Source organism: Asparagus officinalis, chromosome 8 (assembly GCF_001876935.1).
Source record: "Asparagus officinalis chromosome 8, Aspof.V1, whole genome shotgun sequence".
Classification (NCBI taxonomy): Eukaryota; Viridiplantae; Streptophyta; class Magnoliopsida; order Asparagales; family Asparagaceae; genus Asparagus; species Asparagus officinalis.
The window spans coordinates 111,941,401-111,957,623 of record NC_033801.1 but is presented as its reverse complement, the minus strand read 5'-3'; positions in this window follow the sequence as shown (position 1 = coordinate 111,957,623).

Here is a 16,223-nt window from a genome sequence, read left to right as displayed (position 1 = left end):
ATCTTAAATACTATAACTTGACACGGTTGTGCACTTGCAACCTTTTTGGTACATGTTTATGCCGCATCAAGTTTTTGGCGCCGTTGCCGGGGAAGGTGCTTAAGTAGGTTTTAATTATTTTGGTTCTTTAACTTGTGTGTTTATTGTGAAAGAACTACTTGGAGATTAAAGATCAAGAATTGGAGATTGAGGAATTGGATATTCGCTTGTGGTAAGTCTTCTTCCTTATATTTTCAATTCCACACCTTTAGTTAGTTTCTCACAATTAGTGACAAATAGGATCTTAAAAAAAAGATTTTATTTCCGTTGACCATAATAAAATTCACCCTTCACTTTGACATTTACTAACAAGATAATAAATTCAAACAAATCCCCCCTTCTCATTTGTTTGATTGTTAACCCTAATTAAAAAAAAGATTTTTCTTTTCCATCCTTTTTAGTTGCTTTTAATTCATAGGGTTGCATTTCATATAGTTAGTAGGAATTCACCAAGTGATTTGAGCATCTTGATTTGACACACACTTAAAAATATTTTTAAGGGCAAAACCCCATAATCAAGATAAGGTGAGGGATTTCATCACCCTTTCCTTAGCCCAAAAATCACTAATTCCTCACTACACCACCCAAGCCTAATAAAACTCATTAGACGTTGGCCCCTAAGGATTCGAGCTCAATAAGGAACAAGAAATCCTTAAGTGAACCGGTTTAAGTTTTCTCAGATTAGTTGGTGTCTAAGGCAAGGTTTAGGGGTTGCGTAAAGCGCTCCGCAAGGAATGAGGTACTTAATTGATCTTTGATCACCCTCTAGTACTATCCTTACCTGGCTAACTACCCGGGTAAAACTTTTATCTTTTCACTTTAGGAATTTTTGGTTAGGAGCTAGTCTAGTTGAGTTAGGCTTAACCCTAGAGTTAGAGTGATTGAAAAGTGATTGATTTTGATTTGTTTTAGTTAGGATTTTCCTTTTTCTTCATTAGCTGAGTTAGGCTTAACCCTAGAGTTAGCATGATTGAAAAGTGATTTGATTTGTTTTTCCTTTTTCTTCAAAAAAAACTAACTTTTATTTTTCCAAAACAAAAAAAAATTATATAAAAAGTAATTGTTTTTGGTGCATGCAAAACGTGGATTAGGGACAATACACATCAACAAATTCATTTTGAACAAATGGCTAATCCACAAGTTTTTCAAAATTTATGTTATCCCAATAGGATTGAAATTTCCAATGAAGTCCGGGAGTTTGTAGAGAGTCCATATCAGTATTCGGTAAATGATCCATTTTTTCCAACCTACAACCCAGGTTGGGCAAGTTACACAAACATTGCATGGAATCAGGAAAACCACTCTGGAACTCAAAACTTCACTCCCTCTTTGACCCAACATTTTCCTAGGGAAAACACAGTTCCTTTCAATTCTCATCCACAATTTCAACAACCCAATCTGTCACATCAAAATCAGTCTCCTCATCATCAAGTTGTAACTCACACTCCTCTTGATACAGATCATGATGAACGTCTCAATTTTTTGGAAAAAGGTTTTGAAATCATTATTAAGGCCTCCACACTAGCCACGGATATGTTAACTCAAACATCCTACACGATGAACTCCTTTATGCAATCAACCGAACTCATACTTAACTCTAACACTCAAGCCCTAGCTAGATTAGAAACCCATATTGATCAACTAGCTAGTGTCATAAGTGAAGTAGAGGAAGGAGAAATTCTGAGTCAACCCATGGTCAATCCTAAGGACACTCAAATGAATGCACTACAGTCAGGAAAACATGTCGATAATCAGGAAAGAACACCTTTAAGCCAAATTCTTGTTCTAATTCATTCTTCCCCTGATAATTCAATTCAGGAAAGACCGAGGGAAGAAGAAGAAGAGTCAGATCTAAGTTTTGAGGAAATTTTCGGTGAGGAGCTAAAAATATTAGGAGAAGCAGATCGGGTTTGTCAAAATAAAGAAACTGTGTTAGACAATTGCTGTTTTGAACTGAATTTTGAAAAACTCTTTCTTGATGAACTAAGATTTTTGGAAAATAAACAACAACCAAATTTTTACACATCAACCATGAATCTTGGGGTTAAGAAAATTGTTAAAGAAAAATTGGTTGTTAGAGAACAAACATTCACAAATCAAGAATCTAAGTCCAATATGCATGACACCAATAATACCTACCTTCCATTGCCACAAAAATCATTGAACACCCCGGAATGCTTAGAATTTCAGCACATTGTTGATTATATCATGTTGAATTTATTTAAAATCCGTGGGAGAATTTTCAGCAATAAGGTAGGATTCAATATAGAACATGAACTCTTCATGTTGAATATTTCATTCTACATTGTTTATTTTGTTTATTTCAGAATAATAAAAAGAATTTATTCTTCTCTCATTTGAGAGTTTCTTGTTCAGTTGTTAAAAAAAGGGAAAAAAGAAAAAAAAAGAAAAAAAAGAAGAAAAAAAAAGAAGAAAAAAAAGAAAAAAAAAGAGAATAAAAATTTGATTTCATCCTCCTCAGACAAAAGGTAATTACAGATTTTTATCAGCCGACCAAATGTAAGTGCTTCACTTCTTATCTGTTTTACTTTATGCATCATAGAGTTGCATTGAGGACAATGCAAAATTTAGGTGGATAGAGTTTGCATTGAGGACAATGCAAAATTTAGGTGTGGGGGTGGGAATTAGTTATTTTTTTCTCTTTATTTTACATTTTTAGTTACATTTTTGTTCTTTTTCCTTTTCTTTAAAAAAAAATTTATAAAAATATCGTCACTTGCCAAATTGATAGAGTTATGTAATAATTGATTTATTTGATACATTTGAAATTTTCTAATCCCTAGTTGGTTATTTACTTAAGATCACCTTTTATGATAACTCTAAATAAATTTCTTAAGAAATGATTTTCAAAGTAGTATACTTTATTTAAGCATTAACTTGGATTTTTATTTAAAATAATAAATTTTTTGCATGCTTAACTTAGAGTTGAAAATAATTTTTTCAAAGTGTCTTGATTTACATATTTTCAAAATATATATACATATACAAAAAAAAAATTGCAAAAGAAGAGTGCGAAAAATGGGCACCAAAAAGAAAAAAAACACTTTAATTCAAGGTGATTCTATCTTATAAAGCCTAAGCTGACCGAGTAATTAAGCCCAATGAGTATTTCCATACTTAATGGCCTAAGCTCATTTGGGTTGGGATCCATTGGCCCAAAACTCGTTAAATGGTTACTTAGAAAGCCCGTTAAAGTAGAAATTGGGTTGGGATCCATTGGCCCAAAACTCGTTAAATGGTTACTTAGAAAGCCCGTTAAAGTAGAAAAAATCACCAAAGAAGAAAGAATTAAAAAAACTAATAAATGTTTTATAGTTGTATATATGGTATTGGAAAATATTTTAAATCAAGCAACTTGAAAATTATTTAAAACAAAGAGTTAGCATGTTCTTTTCAAAACTTTTAAATTAAATTTCTAAGTTTGGCTTGGTTTTGTATTGCTACAATGAGAAGATTTTCTTAAAAATATACCTTAGAGTTATATATAAAAATGTTTTCTTGAGTGATAACTGGCTCTAATTAGATTATCTAAAAATTATCAAGTGAATTTAGTTATTTACTGACTTCTTTAATTCGACAAGATTGACCAAATTTTATGGGTATATTCACTGCAAACCCTCACGAGACTACAACTCGTCCACTAGGGTAACCTAGGGATTTAAAGGCTTGTTGTATACGCTAAATACAACCGTGATTCCTGCGAAAGTGAGTTAGGATTTTCTTTTTATTTTCTTTGCTAGAGGACTAGCAAAAGTTTAGGTGTGGGGGTATTTGATAATCATATTTTATTATAATTTTATACCCTTATTATCTATTTTATATGAATAAATATACCACTAATAATTATTTTTATCTTTTAATTGCAGGTTAATGAAGAATAAATCTCAAACTCTCATCTCTCAATAAAAACCCATTGATTAAATGAAGAAATAAAGCAAAGAAGCACATTGGAAAATCAATTTCCAAATTATCCAAAAGCCCAGAATGAAGTCGTGTAGCCTGTAGAAGCCGGAGAAAATCAAAAATCCAATATGAAAAGAAATCATATTCAAAATGGTTGGCCACAAAAAAACGACGATATCTCCTAATTCGGAAGACGGAATTTAACATATAATATATGAAAATCGCCTATCTCGACGAGACAAAGCTATCCGTGAAATCAAAATTTGGAAATAGTAGGCATCGATGTCGGCATCGATGTGGGCATCGATACCTGCATCGATACCTGCATCGATGCCTGCATCAATGCCAGATTACTGTAGCGCGCGTCAATGGCTGATTGTGCTTGTCTTGGGGCTCAAGTTTGATCCAATGGCTCTCATTCACTGATGTTTACTATAAATAGGGGTATAGAGTGAGGGGTTAGAGGTGTAAAAATTTTGTAAACTCCTTTTGGAGAGGAGGGCTACTCTTAATTGAGAAGGCCTTCCAAAAATTGTAACTTTAGTTGCAATTAATAATAATAATTTTTTCACCACTTTAAATATTTCTTCTCTTTGTTGGATGATGAAGATGGAGATGAAGAATTATTTAGAGGTTTGCATTTTCTTTCCTTTTTCTCTTTTATTTCCTTTTTATTGCTTATTAGTGTAGATTTATTTCTATGCTTGTAGTTTAGATTTTATTTTCTTGTTAAATAGCCAAGAGGCTAGAACCCTCTTGCCTTAGATTTATTTCATGCTTATAGAGTAGATTTATTTTCTTGCATTTAATTCTTGCAATTTTATTTTGTAGTTTAGATTTTATAATTTATTTTGTACTTAGATTTTAATTTCTTATATTATTCACCTTGAGGCTAGAACCCTCTTGGGTTTAGTTTTTCTTTTTGTTTATTTTTATTTTATTTGATTCGCCTTTAGGCTAGAACCCTCTAGGGAATCATCATTTTCTAAGAAGTGGGTTTAATTGTAGATTACCCATATCTATAATTGAATCCAACATCTTTAATTTCTTGCATTTTCTTTTATTCTTAAATTTTGTTTTTCATTCTTGATTTTTTTTTATTTTTGTTTCTTGATTTTATTCATTTTTTCTTCTCACCTTATTGATCATACTCATTCTTTTTCAAATCCACTCTCACTTACACTTTACACCTATTCACACACCATTTTCACTCTCTCAATCTCTTCACAATCACATTCACTTATCACTCCTACTTGTCACGCACACAACATAAGAACCGATTTTATATTTTCTCCTACAAAACGCCTTCCTCGTGGGATCGATATCTTAAATACTATAACTTGACACGGTTGTGCACTTGCAACCTTTTTGGTACATGTTTATGCCGCATCAAGTAGCCCTTAGTTCTCATTGTGTATTTTCCCTAATTTTTATGTTGCCAAAGGGAGAGAAAAATGTGAGTATTTAGTATTTAGTTTTAGCCTTATTTGATTTTATATGTATATTGATAAATTGTTTGTCATCATCAAAAAAGGGGAGATTGTTAGCCTTCTTGTTTTGATGACGATTTAACAAACAATTTACGACTAATAGTGATTTTAGTATTTTAGTTTTGTGTTGTTTAATATACATAGGAAAATGAGCTACATTGATATTAAAGCCTATGCAAACCAAGTTAGCCAATCAAGTTCAAGCTTCATATGATTCACTCTTGGTATACTTAGTATAGGTTTATATGTAATGTATGCTAATTCTTTAAGCTCAAAATGTACACACATATTTATTTGTGAAATTTCTCAAATCATAGGTGTTTTTATGAAAAATATATTTTAACATACTTTGGACTATACAAATATTATAAAAATCTTTTATTGAGTCCATAAAAACATTCCACAAGTTTCCAAAACTTGATTTGAGCTAAATATCAAAATTAACATATTTTTGTACACATTTATTTTAGTGTTTTTGAATATTTCTAAGATTTCACAAATGATAAGTACAAATTGAAAAATTCCTTTTCCAACATGTTCTTTTTCATGTTTATAAACTTTTCTCAAAGTTTTATATTTTTTGAAATTTATTTGCTATTTTTAAAGAGGTTTAAAAATTAGTTTTACTATTCATTTTAAGCTGATAAACTGTTATCAGTCGACTGATGGATTTTACCAGTCGACTGATGAACTCATCTGGAATTGCCAAAAAGTTTCTGTTTTTTTACGACTGATAAACTATCAATCAATTGATGAGTCATCAGTCGACTGATGAGGTCTTTAGTCGACCGATGAGCTGCTAATTTTCTGTAACGATCAACTTATCGGTCGATTGATGAACAGTATCAGTCGACTGACGCCTATAACGGCTAGTTTTTCCAGCCTTTTGTATTTTTATCTTTTTACTGGGATTTCTTAGTTTTTGGGCTTTGGTTTTCATATTATAAATACCCCTTACGGTTTCACTTCTCAAGATCATCCAAGTGGGTTTTAACAAGAATTTTAAAGGGTCTAAAAGTTTGTTTAAGTTTCTTCTCAAGTTTTGGTGCTTGTTTACAAAGTGGAAGCTTACATTGTCAATTGAGGAATTCATCCTCAATCACTCTCATCCTCTCTTTGTGTTTAGAGAGAAGTTTTTCTAACTCATTTATTAGCATTTTATTATTGTTTTTTCATATTCATACTATTGCTAGTTTGCTATTTGAGTTTGATTTTATTGAATTCATTTTATCACACACATCTCTATATGAACTTTTAGTATTTCATACTTTATATATTGGGTTGTGGGATTGTGATATTGTGAGAGTGAGCTTACATTGAGTTCTCATCTATTAAAGAGAACAAATCTTGTATTTGAGGCTTATTTTGAGTTACACTTGTATTACACTTGTACACCGATATGAGTGTGTGGTGAGATATGATGTCGGTTCCAAGAGGAGTGGGGTTGGTAGTAAAGCCTAGTTAGAGGTTATAATTTAGAACACTTGAGGAAGACAATATGGGCTAGACTAATACTTAAAGGGTGTAGAGTGTGTTTACTTTGTGTGTGTTGTAAACATTTGTCAAAGAGCGTTGAAAACTGATTATGAACGTTTTAGGTGAACGTCAAAAACCCATCGTGTTAGTGGATTCTCCCCGAGTGTGACGCCCCTGGGTTGGCTGCAATCCAAGGTAAAACCAAGAATGTCAAACCTGTCAAGTACCACACCGTGCAATAACATATTTCACCATCATAATTAATATCTCTCTAGTAGAGTCAATAACAGGTGTAAGTACAAAAGCAAGTAAAAGATAATACAAGAGTCAACTAATGAAATAATAGAGATCAAATAAATACTTCATCATCTAACATACTAAAGTACAAGTCAATGTCTGAAATGAATAAACTGGAGCTCCTCAATAAGTCTCAAATACAAATGTCTGAATAAAAGGAAACAAGGCACACAACCTTTACAACTTCTAGGATAAACTCTTAAATGTCTAACAAAAGTTTACAGTGGAGTTCAAAAGAAAAATATAACTATAATAAACGGCTGAAGCTAAAGAGTGACGCCATCAACCTGCGACTCTCCGGGCTCCTGGCTTGTTACCTGAAAGGGGAAGGGACAACGAGCGTCAAAGCGCTAGCGAGTAACATCACAACCAACCCCAAGGGAAAGGGCTCGTTGTATACAAAAAAACAGATAATATATATATATATATATATATATAATAATCCAAACAAGGAAACCCTCATGTATATACCATGTAGCTCAAATTGTAAATACCTATGTATAAGAGGATTTTAGTAGTTAGGGAATTACAACACGAGCATAGGTACGTCGAACGAAATAATCCAAACAAGGAAACCCTCATGTATATACCTTGTATCTCAAATTGTAAATCCCTAAATACCAAAACCCGGAATCTAATATAGGAACAAACAAATTAAAAGAATACAAAACTCATCTCTACTTCCAAACATAGTGTCATGTCGAACTCACATGAATGTCATGTCCGAAAGCGATTAGGTGTCCAAATACATAGACTATATAGATTAAATGTCCAGCACATGGACTGCATGAAGTAAACGTCTGACACATAGACTGAAAGTAACGAGTGTCCAACGCATGGACTGAATATAACCAATGTCCAACGCATGGACTGAATATAACCAAATGTCCAACGCATGGACTAAATATAACCAATGTCCAACGCATGGACTAAATATAACCAATGTCCGACGCATTGACTAAATATAACCAATATCCAACGCATGGACTGAATATGATAAATGTCCAACATATGGACTGTACATCATAATTGTCCAACACATGGACAAGATGAATTTATAAACAGATGCATATACCCTAATTACTCACGTGTCTCGGTGCGCAAACCTAAACTCATGTCCACATGTCATCTCACATATAAAGGTACAGGTTAAACAATAATTTCTAACACCCGTTATTCGAGGCGACTCCTCGTTCGTATCAAAACACGCAACAACAATAAACAAGCATATACAGTTTTAGTTAAACTGAAACAACTCAAATAGATTCAAACTGAAGAAATACAAAAGAAAAAAAAAACTCCTCATTAGTCGACTCATTGGTCGACCCATCAGTCGACTAATAAGTCGACCCATCAGTCGACTCATAAGTCGACCAGACAAAACACAAAACTAAAGTTTTCCCCCATAAGTCGACTCATTGGTCGACTCATCAGTCGACTCATAAGTCGACTCATGAGTCGACTCATTGGTCGACTGAGCAGAAAATCTCCAGTTTTCTGCTTTCAATGATTAACTGCAAATACGTTAACTAAAGTTCTCTTTAATCATGTCCAGCAATATATTTCCGATTCTAGCACATGAATACCAACAGAAACGAAAGATTTACATGTAAAATTTTATATTTAAAAACCCTAAACATATTTCTTCATGTTTAAAAACGTATTGAAAACAATAAATCACAATAAAACTCATGTTTAAACAAACTCCAGATCTGGATCTTAATTTACAAATTCGTTTGTGAGCTTTTATAAACTGAAAATATTCGATTTTCGCATCATATGCTATAAAGATCTATTTTTATACACAAATAGTGATTTAGGCTCAATAAAAACAAAATAAAACCAAATAAAATCATATAAACAGTGGGTGTAGGGTTGGGCGAGATGTTACTCGCCTCTGATATGATGCGCAACTCCTGGATCTGCCAAAGCACGATCTCCTCCGCTGCACTGCACGAAATCCCGTGCAAACTCCTTCGAGAACTCCTCCAAAACGTTGAAAATCCAAGCTAGGGTTTGAGAGGGAGAGATGGGGGCTAGGTTTCTGAGTTCTGAAGGTGTTCTCGGGTAGGAAATATCATATATGAGTGGTCAAACCAGATACAAAACCGAACAGACCCGCAAACTAAAAGAAAACCCAAAATCAGCCCGTCAGTCGACTCATAATTCGACTCATCAGTCAACTCATTAGTCGACTCATGAGTCGACTCATAAGTCGACTGAGCAGATATAAATTTCCAGATTCGTGCATGTTTTGTTATTCAGCCAAAACCAATGCACGAAACTTTATGAAACCACACTCATACATGTCTAATAACTCGTTACCAAGTATATCCATGATCTCAAGACATTTACCACAATAGGATTATTTATTATCAATAATTCACACATTTTCATAACCAAAAATACGGGGTTTTACACCGAGAGTGGGGAGCGGAGACATAGGTCGGAAGGACTGAATTCCGTGATCATATTATTGTGTCTGAATTGCTCATTGTGTCCACTATTTGTTTATATCGTTTCTTGTTTATTTTCCCTCTGCATATATATCCTTGATTTAATTCAATCGAATATCTATCTTGCTAGGATATATTTGTTAATAAGTTTTAATTGACATTAATATCAAATTAGATTAGCATTCACCCTATTCACCCCCTCTATGGTGCTTTCATCATCATCAATTCTCGCAATGTTCCAAATTGATTTAGAGCGGAGAGGCTGCTTGAAACAGTGATGCCGTTAATATGAGACCGATAGACGGTCTTAAAACGGCGATGTCGTTAATTTGAGTCTGAAAGATGGCTTAAACGGCAATGCCATTAATTGGAGACTGAAAGGCGACCCTAAAATGACAATGCCGTTAATTAAATATGAAACGGCGATGTCGTTAAATAAATATGAAACGACGATGCCATTAATTAATTATGAAACGGCGATGTCATTCGTGTGAGCCGAGAGACAGCTATCTCAGAGGCTGAGATGTAGGAAACCCCGAAGACTGCTATGAGGGTTGGGGACAAGACTCAGATCTCGCCAAATAATTCACCGTAAAACTATCAGAGTAAGACAGGAAGGGCCTTTCCTCATAAAGATTGTAGAAACCGGCCAGAGAAAAAAAAATAAAAAAAGGCGGTCGTGCCGGTGAAGATCTATCACGAGGGAGGGGAAGAGAATCGTTACGCGATTCCAGAGAGGAAAGGAACGGACTGAGATCTATGGTTTTCAAAACCCTAGAGAGGGACGGCTACAAGAGAGAGAGCCGACACCCTAGAGAGGGCTGTACGAGAGAGAGCCGACTGTAACACAATCCATATCTTCTGAGTTTTTTGTGGGATAAATTTTTAAGGTGTTAGTCACATAGAACTAAAATTAGAATAAAATTTTACAATGTTAGTCAAGTAGAACTCTAACAAAACTAGAATTAGGATAATGGTACAAAATTATCCTACTTTTTTTATTTTTTTATACAAAAATGAGAGCTTTAGTCTCTCAAGTTATTCCAAGTTTTAGCTTGGAACTAGGTGGTAAAAACTAGAACTCATATTTATTTTGTTATTTTTAAATTTTATATATATATTTTTTCTTTACTTCTTTCCTATTATAGTTATCACCATCATTAGACCATCATTATAATAATACTTGTCAATATCTTACAGTCTAACCAAAAGTTATTTAATAGTAAAGAACATTCTTGTAAGTAATTATCAATCAATAATAGTAAGTTTAAAATACATAAATAGTATTTATATCTTCAAAATGCATAAATATATATTTCATGATTATAAAAATTTATCCCACGTTATTTTATCAAAATATCCCGCTTCACAAAATTGTTCCTATTTATCCCACTAAAATATCCCACTAGCGAAAAATTATTCTAGCTTTTTTTACATAAGGTTTCATTTTCTGATGTTTATTTACGACTTGGAAGCTAAGAATGAGGATGATTTGGTACCTCATTGATTGACTTGACACTATTTCTAAAAACTTATTTCAGAGTTTTTTTTTATAAGAAATGAGTTGAAAATTGTTTATAGAGGTTTCTCTTCATCCAATTTTCTTTTCTTAGATACCTGAGAACTTAACCAAACAGCCCCTCACTGGTAATGTTGAAGGAAAAGTTTCATATTTTGTTGGTTAAGGAGCAGAACATGTGATTGTTTAAGTATAAAATTGTTACTTAAGTTTTACCCTTTAACTTTAATAAACTAATTATTATTAATCATTTCATTAAAATCAGAAGGATTTGGGGCACTTACAAATGTTAGGGGGTTTTGTTAATTTTACCCCTTGGTTTTAGTTAGTTGGTAATGGGCCAGACCACAACAAAGGATATAATCTTTTATTACTAATACTGGTTCCGGCCCAAAATATTTTATAGCTGACTCGGCCCTTTGCCACAAGTTTCACGAGATATTTCAAAACAAATCTCAAAAGAAGAGTTTCCATGAAAACGTTGTTTTTGGTTGACAAGAATGTTGCGGTTTTTTTAAGCCTGATTACAAAAAAGGTAGGTGTAAATGATAATTGAATTTTTATTTTGTAGGATAAGATATAGTATTTGGAATAGGAAAAATGTGATTTTGCATGGTTTTTTTCAGATATGGGGTTATGTGTAATGGCTGATACAGTATATAGACTTTGCTAAAACTCACAATTTTAGAGTTGGGAATGTGATTTTCTTAAGTACCAACCGTTTAGTAGAAAATAGATAGGTTGAAGTTTTACATAAGCAAGTTAAGGTATTCTGAATCAGAAAATGTATACCACTTTATAACCTCGAATAAGCAACGGAGGTGTAACAAATCTTAAGGTATCTTAAACCACGGATTTGAGGTAATTTTCCTACAACAAATACTACATATAATATTTGTCTTGTGCAACATTTATTGCATTTACACTAGCATCCTAACAACCAGACAACTCGAAAAGTTATCTAACAGGAATTATTAAGAACTTCATTAACGATCCTGTTGGATGCTGATTCAAACTTTAAGTTGGATTTGGATTTGAAGGCTAGGCTCAGTCCTTGTAGTTTTCTCATAAACCAAGTTAACAGTTTTTTTAGGCCAAAATGACTTGGCGGACAAGTTAGGGGCATCTTTAAATAAGACATCCTATTTCAGGGTTTTTTAATAGAGAAAGTGAGAAAGACAATATTCTTGTAATTAGAGTTTAACAGAGGGTGTAACCGGTTTTAAGGGTATTGTGAGAGAGAGGATTTGATAGTCTTTATTTGTAAAAGATTGTAATTTGGTGATGATAGTGGATCTTTTTGATCCTGTGTTTTTTCCCTGTTAAAGATTTCTACGTTAAATCCTATATGATTCTATGTTAAATCCTATATGATTCTATTTGCTTTGTTTGTCATCTTAAGAGTTTTTGCGAGATCTACAAATCTCCAAGATACACATATGCTCCAGATCTAAGAAGAAGAAGTTAGAACCAAAGAAAAGCCTCTCATTTCCATAGATCTCTTTGCACTTCACCTAGTGAATGTAGATAACTAGTATTAGTTTTGCCACTATTCTCATATACAGTTTAAGATATTGCTACTGTATACATATACAACAACGATATTTGTGTATGTTTAGTATAACATATACAATGGCTATATATGTATATATTCAACAATGATATTTGTGTATGTTTAGTATAACATATACAATGGCTATATATGTATACAGAATAGATATACAAAACAGATACAAATGATGTTGTATCTATTCACAGTGAACAGATGATGTTGTATCTATTTGTAGTGAACAGATACAACAGCTATATCTAAACAAATACAACAGTGATTTTATCTGTTCAGAATAGATAAAAAAAAGCTATTGTATCTGTTATGTACAGATACATTGCTGCTTCTTAAAGTTGGTAAACATTTCATCATCAACTTATATGTCATATTATTTTGTAGAAAAATCCAAGACTCAAGGATTACGTGAACAAGCCTTTGAAGCACTACGATGATTTGATGCTAATTATTGAAGATGATTTCGTAAACATATATAGAGTTCAAAAAGAATGCGTATGATAATTTTGAAGGAGTAGCTAATGAAACAATTGATCTTGATTTACATGTAGAGAATGCTAGCTCCCCTATTCAAGTTGGATCATTCATAGAGCTGGAAGCTTATAATAAGGACAAAAATGTAAAATCTAAAGAGGATGGACAAATCATCATGTGCAAATAAATGTTGGGTTGTAGAAATGAGGATTCAAAGGAGATGGTAAGTTTTCTTGAGAAAGTGGGCGAAATCACATGCACAATTAAAGAGGGCAATCAACATTATATTGCAAAATTAGCGGAGAGCATATATTCCCTTCATGAATTCCCACAACATGTATTGGATCATGCACACGATCATATATATGACAATGAGAAGTAAGCTAGGCTATCCACAGTGAAGCCATTGGAATCTCAATGAGCGTGGATGAAAGACCATGTCTTGAAGTATGACTTGGATGACAATAGAAACTTTGTGGATGATATTGATGAGGCTTCAAGCTAGGAATGATTTCTTATGGATAGAAGATAGTACCTTTTGTTGAATGATTGAGTGATTTTAGATTTTAATATAAGCTTTGATTGATTTTTCTTACTTCTGTGGTGGGTTGGATGACTCAACTTTATTTTTAGCTATACATTATAGTATTTTGTCATGGGAAATTTAGGTGCCTATATAGTTTGAGACAAGTGTACACTATCATAGAATGTCTTTTTGACCAAAACTTTGATGTCAAGTTTTAGTGACAATCTTTGCTATTTGTGTTTGGGAATTAACTAATGTTTACTGCAAGATGAAAATGTTTATTCATCTTTTATGGTGCAATAGTATCTATTATATGTTCATCATATTATGTTTATTTTTATCTAGTAATAGTAAAAATATAGTGGTTGCACTATCTTGGGTGAAACAATTAAATTTCATACTAGCTATGTGATTGTTTGTGAAATTTTATTAAACAAGATGGTTTTTGAAAATTAATAATTTGTTAATTTATTGGATTAAAGAATTTCTTAATAGAATATATTAATAACAATTTGTTGTTTTCTTTTTTTATCTTTTAAAAGAGGTAACCTCAACCATAGTAATATGATTTTTTTGAGTGGGGACCACATCATAACCACTTTTTAAAGTTATGTATGCAAACAAAACAAGCACTTTATGATTCCAATAGAATCTAAATGAAACAAAAAAAAGTGTGAAAGTGAAAATGATGAGGTGGACATCAACTTTCCAAGTTGCATCATAAATACATAAGTTTACCGACAACAACCAAATGGGCTCTAACAGCAACATGAGGGAGAGCTTCCTCTGAATGACCCAATTTCAAGGCCATAGCTGCTTTGCTTGCAGAGAAACTTATCCATTCCATGATAAAATGAACATCAAAGTTAATAACTTCACAAATGGAGGGTACTTTATTTTGGAAGATAGATTTTTCCCTTGCCCTATGAATACACCATCAAATTGTAAGGAAGATAGCCAGCCAAATCATCACCTAGCTGATAAAAAGTTTCCCTTCAAAGAAACAAGATCATGCAAGGACAAGGGCCAATTATTAGACCTGAGACTAGGGTGTCCAAAAAGCCCGTGACCCAGGGTCCGAACCCAGCCCGGTTTTGTCTAGGCCCAGACCTCGCTGAGCCCTAAAAAACTCAAAAATCTGAGCTCCGCTGAGTTTTGGGCCCTAATCTGGGCACTTCAACTGGTGCTTGACCCGAGCAAGTCAGGCACTGGGCCTTGAACCCAGGCTGGGTCCGGCTAGCCTGCACTCAACCACCATCCCAACTGCTAGATTTCTAGTTGTTGGGAGCTGTTCGAGTCAAAACTCGGGTCCGACCCCTCCAAGGACTAGAAAACTAGTCGTTAGGAACCTGTCTAGGTCAAAACCTAGGCCGGGCTGGGTCAAAACCAAGTCCTGCCCGGACCCGAACTGTTAGGAATATTGACCCTAAGATTAGTTTATTTTAATAATAACAAATATTATATATTGTGTGTATTATGTGCTAATATTTGTTTTGCAGTATCAGAGCTATATCAACAATTATATTCAAAGAGATACTTAAGACATAGATGAGTTTAAGACAAAATAAAGCAAAGAATAAGATATACTTTATTATCAAAATATAATTTTACATTTTCTTTCCTTAGAAATTTGTACAAACCTTGATCATTCACACACATGCACACACAGTGTTAGAACGCTAGAGGGGGGAGGGGGGTGAATAGTGTTCTTTTAAAATTTATGCAAAGTAGATAATAAATTTTAAAGAAAGAATGGCAATCTCATAAAATGAACATCACAAATACAAGCATGTATACTGGTTCCACCTCCCCGGTGTACATCCAGTCCCCAAGCAAATCCCGCTTGAGAGTTTCCACTATGATTTTAAACCAAGTATAAAATCAAAAGCAAACCTAACCAATTTGCAAGACCATGCAAATTACAAACCTAATTGTAACAACCGTAAATTTTGATACATATTTAAATAAATTTTTCTAGTATTTAAAATATTATATTATATTTTATTAATATTTTTCCTAATTTCTAGAATTTTCTGAGTTTTCAGAATAAATAAATAATAAAATATATAGTCTTGTGTTTATTAATTCTACTAAATATTAATTTATGGTTTAATGATTTTATATATATAATCTTTTGGTAGCTAATATTATTAGTGACCTTGTTATTATTAATGTAAACCTGAGCTTAGTATATTAGTACATATGTAAATATATAAATATTTAGCTGTTAATTATTTATTAATGTTATTATATGGTTAATTATTATTATAATGATTTTTAAAATATTATGAATAAAGCCGGAGAACCGCCGTCCTTCACCGCCTGTGACCCGAGCACGCCGCCACCAACCTCACCACTCCCCGCCTCCGATCACGCCCAGCCCTCGCCTCTAAGACCACCGCCGCCGCCTGCACCCGAGCTCGAACCCGACGTCCTCCGCCACCTCCGTTCGCCGCCT